Genomic DNA, 17,849 nt, shown 5'->3' with positions numbered 1-17,849 from the left:
TCTGATAAACTGAAGTCGATTAGAACTTAGTCTGAAGTTGGTTTACTACTACTATTACAGCTGCTGCTGCTACTACTACTACTACTACTGCTACTACCACTACTACTACTACTACTGCTACTACTACTGCTACTACTACTGCTACTACTACTGCTACTACTACTGCTACTACTACTACTACTACTACTACTACTACTACTACTACTATTTTAACCAACACATTCAACTCAATAACCATTATTAATACTATTATCACCATCGCCACCACCGGCATTGCTACTACTGCGATGACAACAATTACTACCACTAACACCACAGTTACTATTACTGATGTTGCCGTTACTACTACTACTATCATAAGGAAGACCTATAATGCTAATAATTAAAACGAGAGAAATCTCATAGAATTTATGAAAACTTTCTACTTAGAATTCTATTTATATTAGCATTTTCATTTAGTATGTTCATTTTATATATTAATGAATAAAGGATCGGTTTTCCCTCTGTATATTTAATACAAAGATATATTTCAGGAAATTTCATTTATAAGCCAGTTATATGAAATGAGCTACAACCTTTTGTTCATTTATGCCTTTAATACCAAAGAGATATTTTTTTTATTTATTTATTTTCTCTTGTGCAGCATTCACTTTTAATCTGAAAAATCTAAATCACTGATTTATATTCTTTATTAAAATATACGCAACACAAATAAATACTCACAGATATGTATTACAGTCTTTGCGAAATTAAATGTCTATGAATGCCATAAATAAAATAATAATGTAATGGTTGCTATTAGATTTTTGCTATAAAATCTAGTACAACAACTAATATTACTATTAATACAGTCATTGCTTTAATATTGTTTTCATTTAAGTATGATATTTATGATCTAATACGCATTAATGACTTCAAAAGAAATCATTAATGTGTATTAAATCTTAGATGCCATAGTAACAAGTTTCTCAAGAAATACAGGATAACTGCTTGTTATTATTTATTAAATTATGTTTAAATTCAAAGTAGACACTAATAACAATAGCACTAACAACAATCCATTATTTGATCCTGTGTTCTTGCAGTGTTAATTTCAACCCGTAAAGGTATAAAGACCACTGATCTTAAGCGATACTAATAATTGTTTTCTTGTTAAATTCATATTTTGGGGAAATTATTTGTTGTCATTGTTTATACTTCAAATTAGAAACAATTATACTTATTGCTATTTAGTCGCCAAAAGCGGCGAACTATCAGGATCGTTAGCACGTCAAACGAAATGCTAATTGGCTTTATGTTTTCAGTTCAAACGCCATTGGGATCTACTGTGGCTTCCATTCTTTCAGGATCGATAAAATAAGTACCAGTCGAGTAGTAGAGTCGAGGAAATCGTCTAGCCCCACTCTGCACTTTTCCTTCTTTCAAAACTGCTGGTCGTATGTCTAAATTCCATAACATCATGATTATTATTATCATTATTTCATTTCTCTTAAAACTGTGGACCTATGCTTAAATTAGAAATGATTGTTTAGCCCTCAAGTTTGCAATGATCCAACGGACATGTATTCAAAAGTGTGATGCTTTTGGACATACCGTCAAACGCTTTATCTTTCAGGGAATACACAGTTCGAAATAATTATCTTATAAATCCTATCATTTAAGAGTCAATTGAGCATTATTCTATTGAGCGGAATATCTGGTTTCTATTTCTATTAGGCTGAGTAACACGTAAACCGGTTCATACACAAGGTGAGCGAGTATTTGTTTCCTCGGCTTTTGATACTGAACTTGGATCCTTCCACTTATAAATCTGAGGTGGGGATAATGTTTAGAGCCGGAGTCGAAATACAAATGCATGAGAAACTGTGGAGCTGGAATTTCACAAATTCCTGCTACGTAGATTATATTAGTGATTTAGTTTTAAGGCATATGTAATTACTTTTCTCTCATTTCCCTGCAGGTCCTTTAAAGACGGTGAGCAGACAATTTCAAGCATCAGTATTGTTCCACAAGGAATCTGCAGTGGCATATCCAACGAATGTCGGATACCGTCTGATGGCATCAATTCCTCATTCCGAAAACTACTTTCACTGAGGTGAATGGAAATGTAGCATCTTCTTTTAGGTGTTATCAACAGCACAGACACACACACAGACACACACACACACACACACACACACACACACACACACACACACACACACAGAAGTTAGGTTATATTCTTTTTAGAACGTAGTAGAGTGCAGTATAAAACTCGTCAACATTCAGATTTCACTCGATGCTATAACTACCAGATTTGCGTTGGGGTTTCTGCAGTGTGTGAATGGATAATTGAATAAGTTAGATTCAACAAGGAGTACAGAGGAACGTTTATTTATAATCACTACAATTCTTTGGATGCAACTTAGTTCTCCAGGTTCGCATGTATTTGGTTATGTAACCGCTTCCCTGCATTATGAGATCTTGTGATTCATCAGGTGATATATAAAGATATTGTTTCTGTGTTTGTGCAAACTAAAAGTCTCGACTTCGAGTGCATCCTTTCTGTGGTAGCTTTGGAGGTAGTAGTAACGACGCAAACCACGCCAGACAGAAAAGATGCGCTGGAAGCCTAGTATTTGAATTTAAGGACCACAGAAAAAAACATTTATATATCACCTGACGAAACACAAGATCTCATGATACAGAAAAACAGCTACATAACCAAATAGCTGCGAACCTGGAGACAATTGTAGTGATTATAAATAAGCGTTGCTCTGTACTCCTTGTTGACTCCAACTTATTCATATATATGTATAATTAATGATTATATCTATCTATCTATCTCTCTATCTCTCTATATATATATAATATATATATAATGCAAGAGAGTTAGGGGTTGAGGATTCAACCCACTAAGGGATAGTATCTATCCAATATACTGCTTGGAGGGTACCCGATTATTGTTACACTAGTGTTATACCAAGTGTAATAAGTGGGTGCGGGTAAAAGGGGGGTTATTTTAACTTAAATTTATATAGCAATTAGAAAATACACTGTCTGTATTCAACGGAATACACTGTCTGCAAGTCGATGGGTACCGCATATTCTCCTCCATTCTCTAATTGCTATATATATATATATATATATATATATATATATATATATATAATTATATAATTAATGATTATATCATACTGTACTTTTAGTGACATATGTTATTCGGGAGTCCATATCATTCATAGCCTACTGTATGTGATGTCGAAATCTATTCAATAAGGCATTCTAGTGGCGCTTAGCTCCATTTTACAATTACAATATGTATTTACCCCTTCCCAGTAAAGAATTTCTTCTATCATGAATGATTTTTTTTTTTTTTTTGTTAGTGAATTCGTAAGATTCACATCTCCGCTAAATATAAAATATACCCTCCAAAATCTGTTACTATTATACCGCGATCATTTTCTTTGATGTACACGGTGGACCAAAAGTGTTGCCACAACGTGTAAATATTGTTTTACTTTTCTATTATTAAGGAGAGACTTTCACAAGAGCGATACCAGAATACCCAACATTTAAAGGACGCGATTTCGGCAATCTTTGCAACAATCACCAAAGCACAGCTTTGTAAAATATCACACAGGACATGGCGCCGCATCATTTTGTGCCACGAATATGATGATGTTCATACAGACCTTCTCAATGTATGAAAACGTCAATGTCAACGAAAGAAAATATACTAAAATGAGTACATATGTTTCATATTATTATAGTGTTCCTCTATTGTTCTTATTGCTTTTCGCTAGAGAGTAACAAAACTTTCGAATCACTCTGTACTTTAGATATATCTTATAAATCCATTCCCAAATGTAATCTTGTCTATATTAAAACTTGATATATTTTATTTTATTTTGTATAAATAATAACATCCTGGCTATAACTTTTACAATATACCAATACCATTATTTAAAAAATCCTTTTATTTCATCTCAACTTATATCCTCTTTATACCTGTTTTATATCACCTGTTTATACGTTTTTCTAACAAAAAAATAATTTTCTCAAATTTTTAGTTTTTGATATTTTGTATTTTTTATATTTTATGCCTTTATATACTCTTTTATATATTTTCATGGTTTTTATAGTTTATTTTTATATTTTATTTTTTATAATGTTATGCTTTTATTTATCCTTTTATATATTTCTATAGATTTTATAGCGTATACATTTGTGACAATTTATACTTTTTTCATACAATTCACTGTATACTGTAATACTATATTATTATATTTTTTAATCATAAATAACATTCATTATGGGAGCTTTGTGGTGTTCGTCACAGTTTACAATTTTGTTCCAATTGTTTTCAAATTTGGTATATGGATTAAGTTTTGTGTACTTATGAAAATAGTATTCATTTTCCCTATAAATCCATAATTAAAAAAGTTATTAGCTTTTAAAATTTACAAAATTTCAGTATTTTAACCAATTAGAAGCGAATATTTTACACATGACTGTGGCGAAAAACTCTGTCTCCATTGTAACTAAAGATACTGTGCACGCACACAAGGGAGAGAAAGAGATACGAGAAAGATAATATTCTACTATAATAATACTCATGTGTTTTCTCCGTCACAACATATGAATCAGAAAGGAAGGGGTGGTAAATGAATAAGGAAAGAAGGGGTGATGACAAACTGATAGAGGAAGAGTTTCAACTCTGTGTGAGAATAAGTGTGTATGTATGTGCACAGCAATGATTTGACGTGCCGACCCCCCCCCCCCAATGATGGAGGAGGCTGTTTTCTGATTGGCTGAAAATTATGAAAATTATCACACTTTGAACAGCTGAGCTGTAACATTTTTGCAAAATTATTCTGGAATAAATGAATAATAAATTCGGATTCGACGTCAAAAATTACCTCTATATGACACATAAAATAAATTTCTAATAATAACTGTAAACAGTGACGAAAACCACAAAGATCCTCATTATGTTATTATAGGACTAAATTTATTTAAATCTTGCATCTCAATGTACTCCTTTATATATTTAATATATCATATTCATTCATTCTATACATTAAATATCATGTCTTACTACATCCTATCTTTGCCCACCTATATTTGACGGGAATGGTTTTAATATCAGTAAATTTGTATACTATAAGTATATATTTATGTTATAAATATTTCCGTTATACATTCATCATATAATATTTTACCAGGATATTTTATACACTACATTTATGAAAAGTCTTCATATTTCCCTTACAACTTAAAGTATCCCCTTATTAAAATTCTAAGTGTAACTTCTAGCCTTGATCTTTATATCTAAATATATTTTGCTTTAACATTATAAATATGCTAAGTTACAATGTACGCCTTCCCTTATTTTTTGAACTTATTTTCCACCCCTAATTTCGAATACTTGTTGCTTTAGCTTTTCATTACCTTCCCCTTTAAGATGACAATCAAAATTAGTACCTCTTCCTATCCTTCTTTCATCCAATTATCACCCCTTCCCCATCAGGCATTACCACTTTTTTACCACCCCAACCCTAAACATTTGGCGTAGACAAAGCCGGATATAAGTTTCCAGTACTTAGTATGTTGTCATGATAATAATTTATCACCTTTGTATAGAATACAGCTAGAGCTCCCAAAAGATTTAATTTTGTATGATTGAAGACTACATTCCCTCTATTGTCTTCGAAGATTAGGTAACTATATCATTACTATATCATTACGCTTAATTGTTCCTCACCCCACTATAACCTCTACTAGCTTCTAAATTCTAGTAGGTTCGACACTACATAGACTATTTTCTAAACTCATTCTGCCAAAGATAGAGCAGGAGAATCAATGTAAATATTTAAGGTCCGTTGGTGATACGAATATGTTCAAGCAGTTTTATATATATAGGGAAATCCAAGACCAAAAACCATAGAAAGAACGATAAAAGCCTATTGAACGCGCTTGGCGAGAATAGAAGAAATGAGCTTTCGAGTGTGTCTCTTTGTCGGATAGGAGAAAAAGTTCAGGGAAGAGGGAAAAAGGGAAGAAGCGAATAGACCGGAGAAAAGTACGCGTGTCGTTACGTGCCAAAATATAGAAACTGACTGGATGTTGAAGAGGGATATAGAATGGGGTCTCTGAAAGCAGGAGAGTGCAAAATAGCCATCGTGTATGTCTGTATGCAAGCGTACACGAGTGTGTTTGAGTGTATAATTGTGTAGTACTCGTGTATGTGGAGTGAATACGTGTACATATGATTTTGTTTTTGTATGTATGTGCGCATACGTACGAGTGCATCTGCGGGTACCAGTAGCGTGTTTGTATATTGGGGAGTGTTGCACTGGACGGTAGTATATGCGTGTGAAATGTGCTTAGGTGAGTGTGTGTGTGAGGGTGGATCTAACAGGTTAGTAGCTGTAGGGTCAAGAAGTCGGAGGATGTAGGGTCGTGAGGCTGGGTGATATGTGCGTGTAAATGTGAGTGTGTGTGTCTGTGTGTACGTATGTGTTTTTGTGCACGTATGAATGTGCGTGTGTGTAGATGTATGACTATATATGTACGTGTTTGCATGCACGCATGTGTGTGTGGCTGTAAATATTCATGTTGTGTTTGTGAGTAGGGGGTGTAAATTATACATGTAATAAGTGGAAGCATTTGGATGATAAGTGGAGAGAGAAAAGGATGGGCAAAGCAGAGGAAAGGAGATGAGAATGGTGAGAGATGGAACCTGGTAGGTGTTATAACAAGGTTAGGGTGTTATGTCCAAACGTCGTGCGTTAGTAATAAGAAGTACCGTTTTTTCCCTGCGAAGCCAAATGTATAGATAGATAAAACTTACTTGGAAAAGGATGCGTGGTGTTCGATCACTGCCTTCCTATAGAAAAGACGCGTTGTTTCTGTCTCTTCTCTCATGCACGTCTATCTAGCGTTCAAAATAATAATTTTTCTATCGTCTTAGCTTAACATCCCTCACTGTTTGTTTTTACTGTCTTGTTCTCACTGTCCTGTTCTTACTGTTTTTATTGTCTTGTGCTCACTGTCCTGTTCTTGTTAACACTTTAACCCTCCACAAAAAATTCCAAATTTTATTTAATTTGCTTTGCGGGAAGGACTATTCCAACGAAGTTGCGTATTGTCCTTGCCTTCGAAACGCGGAGTAGATAGAAAAGGGACAACTGACGAAAGGATATACCCTTTATGTTGCATGTCTCGTTTCTCTGTTTGCTGTGTTCGTTGTTCGAAAAAAGTTCGTTTTCTATTTTCGTTTTTATGTGTTCATTCCTCATTGTGTTTAACGTTGTTCTTTTTGTCCTGTACCCATATATGCATGTAAGTATACATATAAATGTAGGTATATACATATATGGATGGATATATGCAGATATTTATATATTATTTATATTATTGTATAGATAGATAGATAGAAAGATAGATAGATAGATAGATAGATAGATAGATACATAGATGCATAGATACATACATACATACATACATACCTACATACATACATGCATACATACATGCATACATACATACATAGTTAGATATAGGGACCAGCTTGACTGCATGGTAAGAAGTCTGCTTCTCAACCACATTATTGTGGATTCAGTCCTAGTGAGTGGCACATTGGAGAGTGACTTGGGACGAGCAAAGCCTTGTAAGTGGATTTGGTAGACGGAAACTGAAAGAAGGCCGTCGTATATATATATGTGTATGTGTGTGTATGTATATGTTTGAAGCTCTTTGCGCGTGTGTGTGTGTGTGTGTGTCCCACACACTATTGCTTGACAAGTGGTGTTGATGTGTTTATGTCCCCGTAACTTAGTACTAGGCTTAAAAGAATAAATCATTGGATCGATTTCCAGCATGGCTGCAGTCCCCCGTCTCTCTCTCTCTCTCTCTCTCTCTCTCTCTCTCTATATATATATATATATATATATATATATATATATATATATATATATATATATGTATATATATATGTGATGTATATATGTATGTACGTATGTATGTATTTATGTATATATGTATACACGACGGATTTCTTTCAGTTGCCGTCTACCAAAATCCAGTCACAATGCTTGGTCGACCCGAGATTATGTTAGAAGACATTTGCTGAAGCAGTTGTAAGCGTCTTCGACACAGCCACGCCTATGCTTATATCTATATACAGTGTGTGTGTGTGTGTGTGTGTGTGTGTGTGTGTGTGTGTGTGTGTGTGTGTGTGTGTGTGTAACTCTGGGCCTGATGAATTACTGACGAGAGTATGCCTTTCATGTTTTTCTACACGCATGGCTTTCTAAAGCCTATTAGAAGTGAAACACGTCATGCAGAATGAATAATAGTCAAAATTCCTAGTTTTCTATTTTAATATATAATTACACACCAATAAACATTCTCCGATATTTAATAGTATTCTTTATTATTTTCAACTCTGATATAAATCAAAACATCTACAAATATACTTTGGAGAACTGAAATATGCCGTTGTGCTTCATGAATACACAGCTTGGATTGTAGTCCTATCTCCATACTAAGTGCGTGCGTGAGTGTGTGTGTGTGTGTGTGTACGTGTGTGTGCATGTGAATGTATATATATACATTTATATTCAATTCTGTGCGTGTCTCTGTCTCTATATATATACACACAGAGTGACAAAGAAAGAGAAATGTATGTATGCATACATTCAAGTATACACATACACACAAACAGAAAACTACTCACACACAAGCACACATGCATGCACACACGCCTATTCCTATACAGCTCACGTGACTTAAACCACGCTGTTCAGTTATATATCAATAATTTCAAGTTTTATAGGTGGGGGTCAGTCATTCTATTTAATATACATGTGTTGTTTTTTGTTTTTATTTTTGCTGTTGGTCGTTACTAATTTACTTTGGTGTGAGCTCCCTCGTGCACACACGCAGTCCATGACTGTTTATTCCAGTTATTGTACAGAATTTTAACAGTGACATTTTAAAACTTTACTACATTATACAGCAACTAAGAACGGCGGCTGATTTTATCATAACCTCGTTCATTATTGCTACGTCGTTACACTAGCATCAACGTTTATATTTTATCGTGTATATTATCATATTACAGCTGCAGCCTTCAACTAATACCTACTTTTTGGTTATGCTCTTATAATATTCCTCACTATAAATATACGTTAATATTTTCCAATTGATACATATCTTTACTTTTTACAATATATTAATACGATTTGTTTCTCCGCCTGCTTTGATTATATTATCAACAATTGGGATTTCTTTTTTTTTTTCTCTTTTCTCATTCTATTACAGAGAAAATAAAGGAAACAACCGTAATAAATTAATCGTTATTTCTAATAGTATATTCTTTTTTTCTTCCGTTTTCATGCTGCTGATCTAAAACTCGGTCAAACACCAGCAATATTACAGTTGTGGCTGGTCATTTGTTGTTGCAACAAATCTTGTCTTCCTCGTCCTCGTCCTCCTCCTCCTCCTCTTACTACTTATCCTTCTTCTCTTTCTACGTTCTATCAATCCTTTCTTTACTTCACAGACAATAATATTTCCTGTCGTTACTTTCCCATCTCAGCTACACTAACATTAAAATAACATTCTACTCTTTGATACCAAGCCTGCTTTCCATTTCACGATATCAATCACCCATATTCTATTTTAGCAACAATCTTATATTAACTCACATTGTTCGAATATCAGCCCCATACTTTCCTACTTCAAATATTTCTTTATCACACTTTTCTCTCTCTCCTTCTCTTTCACTCGCTATCAATCTCACTCTCTATCTCTCTCCCCTCTCTCTCCCTCTCTCTCCTTGTTTATATAGGTCTCTCTTGCTCTCACTAAAAATTGTTCTACTACATTTAATTGCCCTACTATTTCCTTCTATTCAGCGTTTTTGCCTTTCTTCTTTTTTTTTTTTTGTTTTTGTTTCCAATTTACTTTACTCTTTGTCTCCCCTATCCGCTCTGTTTTGCTAACCCAACCTTTTTTTGTTTTCTTGTTAATCCATCTTTTCACTCTTCACTTCCCAATTCTCTCCTTTTTTCCTTACAATCCTACTACAATTGCTCTTTTCCGATTGCTTGAACATAGATTTTCTCTTCTTTCATATCTCCTCCCTCTCCTCTATCGATGATCCATATAAGTACATAGACAGTCTTTCCGCAACCATTCCCTTCTGCTTTGTTTTATTTTATGAAGGATATGAAATATAATAAAACAGAAATAGAAATCCCATTTATGCTTTCAATCTTACGTCTCTTAAAACCCACACCCATGGAATGAAACACGTACGAATTTATCTTACCCTGTATTTATTAATCCATCAATCTATCAATTCATCTTCTAATACATATATCCACATAACTGTATCCTTATAGTCATACATACGGTTATAGTTTCACTACTATTCGATGAGATGCTGAAAAATTTCTGGCTTTAGGGGTGTCGTGAAAGGCCAGGTTGGAGGCTCAAAGTTCCGAGTTTTTTACAGGGCTTAGAAAAACTGAAGGGCCTCTGCAAGAAGTGCTTGAATCGGAGAGCAGAATACGTTGCATAAAATTATAATTAACGGTTCCCCTTGCATTTTCTTTCACCCAAAGCCAGGAACGTTTCGTCCCCCACCTCGTATATCTTCGCTCTCCCAAATTTCTTTTCTTATTTTACCCCGCGAAACAAATTTTTAACTCGTCATCCATGTAAATTTCTAAATAGCATTTCTCCACAAGGGGTCCTCTCTAGAATACATTATGCACCTTTGTATGAGGAACGTATTTTATTCTTTATATTTTTAAGCTCCTTCAAAACCCAGTTCCTTTTCTCATCCTTTACACACCATGCTACTCCAAATACCATTTAATTGTAACATGTTTCAAATATTTGTACACCACCACATCCCTGTAACATCCTTTTATTCTTTGCTCAGTTCATATCACTACTTCAATATTTAGATGCAGCAAATCCTTTTGTTTTCAATCTAGAAATATTTCGCTCTACTTATACTTACAGCGGAAAAATATTCGTATAAAAAATACATTTAATTTCCTAATACAAAAGAATGTTTTGAAGTATCATCTTGTCATCATAATCATCGATGTATTATTACAATTTCGTATTTCATGTTTACTTCCAGAGACGCCATTGCAAAAAAACAGTTCGATCCGATTTGCTAAAAGACCTAATATTGAAATCAAGTTTATTTATAATAAAGAGCTACAGTGTATATAACAAACATGAGATCGTTATAAAGATACTTGTTGAAAACTAAAGTGAATTTGTTTTAATAATCTAACAGCAAAGAAGATAAAAATAATTTTCTAATAATATCAAGGAATAGTTTAATATATTATCACCAGTTGTGCTCTATGAATCAATACCTGCGCGTGCGTGAGACAGAGTATGTTGCGTGTGCGCACGCGTGTTTATGTGAGAGTGTGCCTGCGTGCACGTGTGTGTATCTGTTTATGTGTGTATATTTGTGAGCCTATGTATGATAGACAAGCCAATGTTTCAGTTAGTTCTATATTTCTCTTGATGCCTCTGTATATTGGTGATGAAACTGATAGGATGCTCAAATATTTTCAGCTTTTACCGAATGCAGTGCATGCAGACAAGAATACACACACACACACATAAGCATGTACGAGCACACACACATTATATATATGAATATATACATACGTATATATATATAGAGAGAGAGATATGTATAATACATGTGTTACATGAATTATATACATATATGTGAACAGATAAAAGTATTATATATAAACTTTTGTGTGAGTATATATATACATACATATATATATATATATATATATATATATATATATATATATATATATATATATGTGTGTGTGTGTGTGTGTGTGTGTGTGTGTGTGTGTGTGTGTGTGTGTGTGTGTATGTATGTATGTATATATATATATATATATATATATATATATATATATATATATATATATATATACACACATATACATGTGCGTGCGTCCTTGTGTATGTATTTGTCTGTACATATATATGAATATACACACAATACACACACATACATATATACATATATATTTACTCACACAAAGAGGAAGTGAAAGAGAGTGAGAGAGAGAGAGTGAAACCGACAGACAGACAGACAATGACAGAGGCTGATAAACACACGGAAAGAGAAAGAATGTGGGAGTTGTGAGTATGTAATATGTGTACAAAGGCAGAATTATTTAGAATATCGCTTCCTAACCATAAATTGCTGGTTTCGATTCAGCTATGTGTCTGTCCCTGGGAGCGCCGTGTTGCTAGATTATTATTTCGTTTGGTCTCGTATGGAAATCTGTCGGGATGCATTCTACACAGAATTCAAACATCTAACATTAGCACATGATGTCGCGATGATTTTTCCTGAGAATTATGTGTCTCTTGAATACTCGCCCACTCATATGCTAATTCAATTCACTTGGTAGTTCTCTAGTTTTGACAAATGAACCCTTACAGCCGGTGATTCTAGCTACAATCGTTTACATATTTGTGCGCGCGCGCGTAGGTCTCTGTGTGTTTGTGTGAATGAGAATGTCAGTGTGTGTTTACGTGTTTGCTTTACTTTATGGTAAATGGTATATGAGGAAGGTGTGGCCTGTGTGAAAGAAGACACGTTACCCCCTTCGGCTTTGACCTCTACCTGGCACTAGACACTCATATGTGTTCCAAGTAGCAATTTGCATTCAACAGTAACCATACTGCAGTAACCCGCATCGAGGGAGGGGCTAAAGCAGAGGAGGATAAACAATATATAAGTATGTTATGGCTTACCTACCTATGCCTGTGAAAACTGGATCCGGCGGAGATTGCGGAAGAAACATTCATAGTTCAGTATAGATGAAAGTAGTAGAAGCAACGAATTGTGGAATGTGGAGAGGCTGATAAGGCAAGTAAGACTTCGTGGTCATCCATTAAATGTTTCTCAAGTCGTTCTGATCTGCTCATGCCACTGGACGTGAGAAGGAAGTTGACAATACACAACGAGCTGGCGGAAACGTTAGCACACCGGGCTAAATGCTTAGCGGTATTTTGTCTGCTGTTACGTTCTAAGTTCAAGTTCCACCGAGGTCGACTTTGCCTTTCATCTTTTCAGGGTCGATTAAAGAAGTACCTATTACGCACGAGTGTCGATGTCATCAACTTAATTCCTTTGTCTGTCCTTGCTTATGCCCTCTATGTTTAGCCCCTTGTGGCCAATATAGAAATAAATACACAGCTCTTCTTCATCTTATGCAAAGTTCCTACTGAATCACGGCTATTTGGTAACAAGCTTACTTCTCAACTACACGGTCCTGGGTTTAGTCCCGCTGCGTGACACCTTGAGCAAGTATCTTGTACTATAGCCTCCAGTCGACCAAAGCATTGTGAGTGGATTTGGAATACGGAAACTGAAAGAAGCCCGTCGTATTGGTCCTCAGTCGAAAGACACCTGTTATTAATATCGTGTTATTTGTATTTGTGTACTATTTCCCCGTTTTTTTTCCGTCCTTATTTTCGTATTCATTCGCTGCTTTCTTCCAAGGAATCTAGCGCTCTTAGCTTAGTTTTTCTTTGGGGCTGGCCAAATTGCAAAGATAATCTGGAACTCGACTGAGGAAAAAAAAACTTCAAATGACCCGTTCTTGTTTTCTTTGTATCATCTGTCTGGATGTTTTGTTGTCCCTTATTTGTATCACCTAACTGTTTGGATGTTTTGCTTTCTTGTCTCATTTTTGTATTTTTTATATATAAAAATATAGCTGCGTACGTACACTTTGGTCTCTTATATGTATATCTACATCTATATATAGTATTAATAATGATGAGGAGAACAGAAATCTATATAATTTTATGAAACAGTTATTTACAGTTAGTACATCATTCTTTCATGGACCTACACGCGTTTCAACTGTATCAACTGCACACTTTTAGATGCACATTTTTGTGTTATTGTTGATGCAATATCATCAGGGTTCATTAATTACTGTCATTCAAGTTAATCTGAATAAATCACGAAGCTGAAAGAATAGAGTGTCTTTTAGGAGGGGTTGGTGTTAGTAAATATATTTATATCATTCTAGACCCAAAGTTCTCCTCGGCTACTTTGGTATGTGAAGCTAAGTATAGTATTGAAAATAGGTGAAGGTCAGGAGGTTGTGCAGGATCATTAGTATTAGTATTATCATAAAGCTTACCATTCAACACATTCTAGAATGATACTTTTTTTTTTCTTGTATTTAATTTTGGTTTATTATTTGTTTTTGTTTTCACAATTGCTATTCTATTAATAATTTCCTTGCTCTATTAAGAATAATGCTTTTATTTGAATCTGAATTTATTAAACGTAAGCTTACTATTCTACTCATATGGAGGAGAATTTTTATTTTTAAAGTGTTCGTTTAATTTTGATTTATATGTTTTTATTTTATATTTTCACAATTATTTTTCTAGTAATTTATAATTTTCTTGCCTATTATATGTAATGCGTTTAAATATACTTTTAATTTATTAGAAGTATATTTATTCACATGAATGCATTTTATACCACGTTCCTGTCTAGAGTTTATCAGATTCCATCTTGAAGTGAAAATGTAGTATATTTCCCTCTAGTTCACAGTTTAGTATATTTCCCTCTAGTACACAGTTTAGCACTACTAATTATATCTGCCAATTGAGTATATTTTAATACTATCTTTAGCAACCAAATTAATCTACTTAAAGTTGTATTATATGGACTAGCACCTATACAGAAATATCCGACGCCTTCTGATATGACTTTACAACTGTAAGCCACATTTTGAATTTTACATTATGGACAGTAACACCAAAATCTGCACCTAACTGTGTGATGCAGTGGAAACGCGCGTAAGTCCCCAAAAGAATGCTGTAAAAAACTGTAAATAACGGCTTCATAGAATTATCCGCGTGGGAAACCTCGTTCTCCTGACCATTATTAATACTATTTCTTACTCTTCGCAAACTATGCAGTCCCGATAAGGATATTCGGATTTATCGAGCGTGAATAATTACCGGAGTCATGTTGGTGATTCTCGGGTGTCACTAATATTCAGCGTGACTAGCCGGTATTTAAAACCGATTTAAGAGGAAATTAGGCAACCATTTTTGGAAATAAGTGTATGTGTGTGTATGTGTGCGTGTATTATATAGACTTGTGTATGTGTGTGTGTGTGTGTATTATATAGACGCGTGTGTGTGTGTGTTTCCTATCACCGCTTGGCAACCGGTGATAGTGTGTTTGTCAACCTCCAGCTTAGTGGTTCGGCTAAGAGACCGATATAATAAGTATCAAACTTGAATATAATAATGGCTTCTTTTATTAATGTTAATTTATTTGGCTTCAATAAAATAATAGGTCCTGAAGTGGATTCATTCGACTACAAAATTCACCAAGGCAGTGTCCCAGCATGGTCGCATTATAATGACTGACACAAGAAAGTTATGTTAAAGAAATCATCAGTCATCCCCGCAGGCTGACTGGAAAGTTGACGTGCTTTCCACGTACGAACGTTATATTCGTTCCTAGGGAATGAATCATTCCCTCATTACTCTAGGTTTTGTCCTATGAGATATTGTCAGGTAACACATAAATGTTTAGAAGAGTCGTGGTCACTTATATTTATGACCGTTTCTAAAGCAATCATTCACACACTAACACATTTGGAGAAATCAGAATCACTTATCTGCGTAAATTATCACCTATGCAACACTAACGTTTCAGAGTCTCTGTGGCAAGTTTTCTGTGTTTTACTCCATTCCACATTGAGCGAAATGGTGGTTGATAGAATGCAGATAATTAGAAGTTCAGAAAAGGGAATGACTGAACTATAATTTCTGAACGAAGTGTAAAACATATTTTATTTCGTCTATATTCTTTGAAACACAAGTGCCGACACCAGACTATACATACATACATACATACATACATACATACATATATATACAAATTTAATCTGCGATCCATGGGACGAGCCGTTTTAGCGATGGGTCCTGCCCAAGCTCGTCGAAACGCCGGTGTTAAAACGTGGGTGGCTGATGAAGGAGAATGTTCTCTATGTGGCTCGTGTGTTCTCGTCTACGTTTGTTTGCAATGTCCTGTACCCAGATATGCACCTATACATACAGGTGGATGTCGGTATGCACATACCTGTACGTATATATGCATATACTCATTTACTATTTGTTTTTACATATATATATATATATATATATATATATATATATATATATATATATATATATATATATATATATATATATATATATATATATATATACATATATATATATATATATATATATATATATATATATATACATACATATATATATATATATATATATATATATATATATATATATATATATATATATATATATATATATATATAAGTATGTATGTGTGTATGTATGTATGTATGTATGTGGAGGTGCAATGGCCCAGTGGTTAGGGCAGCGGACTCGCGGTCATAGGATCGCGGTTACGATTTCCACACCAGGCGTTGTGAGTGTTTATTGAGCGAAAACACCTAAAGCCCCGCGAGGCTCCGGCAGGGGATGGTGGCGAACCCTGCTGTACTCTTTCACCACAACTTTCTCTCACTCTTACTTCCTGTTTCTGTTGTGCCTGTAATTAAAGGGTCAGCCTTTAATTACATATATATATATATATATATATATATATATATATAACAAATGTGTATTTATGACATTAGTGTCTGAATAGACGCTGAAGTTTAATATATCTCTGACGGCTACCACTGATGAGCGAAAGGAGTGTGAAATCACGTGATTTGGTAGCTCTAGCCGCCGTAGCCTACTACTCTCCTCTGTCATTTATATAAATGCGAGTGCTTTTGTGCACCACGACAGTTAGAAATAAAGATTGCGTCATATGTGCGTATATATGTGCATTTGTGTGTGTGTGTGTGTGTGTGTGTATGTGTGTGTGTGCGTGCTTGTGCGTGTTTGTGCGTGTGTGTTTTCTTATGTTATGTTAAAAGTAGGATATGCAGGGCTTCAGGAAAATGGAAGTACGTTGTAAAGTGGAATGACTAGTTTTAACTGCACACATTTAGAAACATATTTCTAATATCATGTTATACGCATACATGCACAAACACAAGCATACCTATTCAATAATAATCACGTGAACCTCTAGACAAAACTTGTACCATTACTGTATGGTTTTGCAATGCTTCAAGGCCTTTCTCGAACACTTGCGCAGTGAGACTTCTTAGACAGGTGTTATTCACTTGTTTGAGTTTAGTGGAGTGATAACGATTATGAGTGTGTACTGAATTCTATTTTTATATTTTATCTCCTTTAATATTGGCACAACATACTCCGCCAAAGCTGAGACAGTGTAACATACAAATTTATTTTAGAAGAAGTGTTTGATTTTGGTGGCCTTAAGCTTTACTTTAAGCAACAGATGCTGACAATCCTGATGCATGCAATTGCGTTTGTTGCAGAATGCAACTATAAAATTCAAACAAATCTATGCTTTTGGCTCATAAAACATTGTGAATCATAAAACATTTAAAGCAGCAGCAAGTTCTAATATTAAGTTAGATTCTTTTTCAAAAGAAGTATCCTCTATAACGAACAAGTAATGGAAACCGAATTGCTAATTGACTCTAATTGTTTTTATTTTTAAAGCAGCACATGTCTTTCACGTCCAGATCTGTAAACGAGTATTTCCTGATAATAAAATAGCAGCAGACATAAATTTGAAAAGGACTAAATTGCGTGTTATACAAGATGTAATTACGTACCAGGAAGAAGTGGAAATATTAAATGGCTGC

General features: G+C 34.4%; 1 long non-coding RNA gene across 1 annotated transcript; it reads left to right on the top strand.

The window, feature by feature from the left end:
* The first annotated feature begins 1,901 nt into the window (after positions 1–1,901).
* On the top strand, positions 1,902–11,262 carry LOC106872924 (uncharacterized). The gene is made up of 3 exons (XR_001409816.2): positions 1,902–2,095; positions 3,516–3,727; positions 11,147–11,262. It is a non-coding gene; the product is annotated as an uncharacterized LOC106872924 (long non-coding RNA).
* Positions 11,263–17,849: the final 6,587 nt, after the last annotated feature.

Source organism: Octopus bimaculoides, chromosome 7 (assembly GCF_046866305.1).
Source record: "Octopus bimaculoides isolate indiv1 chromosome 7, ASM4686630v1, whole genome shotgun sequence".
In the NCBI taxonomy this organism is placed as follows: domain Eukaryota; kingdom Metazoa; phylum Mollusca; class Cephalopoda; order Octopoda; family Octopodidae; genus Octopus; species Octopus bimaculoides.
The sequence above is the reverse complement of the archived record's forward strand: the minus strand, read 5'-3'. Positions and strand labels throughout refer to the sequence as shown.